At 47.0% G+C, this 1,541-nt stretch overlaps 2 protein-coding genes across 3 annotated transcripts in view; one reads left to right on the top strand and one right to left on the bottom strand.

The window, feature by feature from the left end:
* LOC116691117 (teashirt homolog 1) overlaps positions 1 to 1,541 on the bottom strand; it is a 36,783-nt gene that overhangs the window by 34,289 nt on the left and 953 nt on the right. The window contains exons 1-2 of one of the 2 annotated variants that reach the window (XM_032518480.1): positions 336 to 1,032; positions 1 to 119 (exon numbers count right to left, since the gene is read on the bottom strand). The exon at positions 1 to 119 is cut by the window's left edge and continues 457 nt beyond it. The gene's annotated coding sequence lies outside the window, so the exon portion shown is untranslated. Of the gene's footprint in view, positions 120 to 335; positions 1,033 to 1,541 lie in introns of those variants that run through there. The other variant, XM_032518482.1, reaches the window with a different exon arrangement.
* LOC116691122 (prostaglandin reductase 3) overlaps positions 1,139 to 1,541 on the top strand; it is a 4,639-nt gene continuing 4,236 nt past the window's right edge. The window contains exon 1 of the mRNA XM_032518487.1: positions 1,139 to 1,541. This exon is cut by the window's right edge and continues 528 nt beyond it. The gene's annotated coding sequence lies outside the window, so the exon portion shown is untranslated.

The raw sequence follows: 1,541 nt of genomic DNA, 5'->3' as shown, positions 1-1,541 counted from the left end.
AAAACTAAAAAATAAATAAACTCTGTCGGTAACAAAACAAATAAGTCCCGTGTGAGCGCAGCGCACAGCTCGGATAAGTAATGTATCCTTGTGTTTCCTTCTCTTCTTCTGCCAGAGACCTGTGAGAGAGAAAGGGGAGAGGAGAAAACAGATAGACAGGCATTAGATGGGTTAATGTCAGTCCCGTCACCACCACGCCACCTCAGCCCGGATCCAGCCTCACCAGTCCGGCAGAGACTTTTTCCTCCCTCCCGTCCTTCCCCGTTTTCTCCACCATTGACAAAAAAAATTTAAAAAAAATTAAATGGGACGAGCCGGCTTTCTCGATTACTTACGTTTTAAGACTCGAGGAAATAATTTACACCGCTCATCTCATCGCATCTTGGACAGAGTCGGGTTTTTGGAGGGGTGGCTGATGCGGTAGAGAGGATAGCACTTGAGAGAGAGAGAGAGAGAGAGAGAGAGAGAGAGAGAGGGGAAACAAACAAGACGCAGACGCATCCAAGCTTCGCCAACAGCAGATCAGACCGACATGGACTCAAATATTTCTCTCTTAAAAAAGCCAAAAGAGAGGGTGGGGAACTCCAGGGACTGATCCGATGGCTCCCGAAAAAGAAAAAATGGAAACGCGGTGGATCCAGAAGCTGTTTCAGACAGTCTCAACTGATAGACAGACGCATCGAGTGGCTTTTCCTGCTACATTTTTACTCCTCCCCTCTCCACAAGCGTCACCCCTGACAGAGGAGCCTACCTGTCAATCTTTTTAATTGTCTTGTTTTCCCCCCTCTCTCCCTCTCTCTCCCTCTCTCTCCCTTTGCTTTACAAACAAAAAAAAATCCCAAACCACCGACAAAAGAAAAAGAGCCTTTCGGAACTTCTTGGGATATCAACTAAAAACCAAACTTATACACAGCAACGCAAACCACAACAACTAGTAGTGTTATGGTTGCAATAACTTCAATGTCATGTTTCGCTTATAAAAGTGTGACACTGACACGAGTTAGAAGTTCGTCTCCCACTGGGGGTGGGACGAGGATCCAACGGTCCAATATGTTGGAGTAGGCTACGTAGCCCTGGTTGTGAATAGCCTAGATGCTTTCAGAAAATCACAGTCATATGACAACAGATGATATAACGCGTCTAAATGAAAGAGTGAAAGCACACTGATATGCAAACAACCCACTCCCCGAATCGCCGATACACGCTTTGGTTACAGGTGTACATGTTTCGGCAGCAGCCCCCCCCACCTCGGAATAAAAATGCGAAATAAACGGGAGCGCAAGTACGCAACACGGCGTATGATTTAATTTGTAGTATTTGGAGACGTTTAATGAGATCCGGCGTGGCTGGGGTTGGTTTCGTGGGAGAAGAAAACGTTTGAGGATACATGTAAGACGAGGATTGATTTGTTTCACCTTACTAGGAAGTGAGTGTTGTGTCCGGGAAGGGGAGGGACTCCGACAACAAGTCCGGGGCGCTGCTGTGCTGCCTTCCAACGCTGCACCAGTGCAACGGCTTGTTGTTATATTCTCGACCCGGTG

The sequence above is a fragment of the Etheostoma spectabile genome, chromosome 6 (assembly GCF_008692095.1).
Source record: "Etheostoma spectabile isolate EspeVRDwgs_2016 chromosome 6, UIUC_Espe_1.0, whole genome shotgun sequence".
Taxonomy (NCBI): Eukaryota; Metazoa; Chordata; class Actinopteri; order Perciformes; family Percidae; genus Etheostoma; species Etheostoma spectabile.
This window is presented reverse-complemented; position numbering and strand designations above follow the sequence as displayed.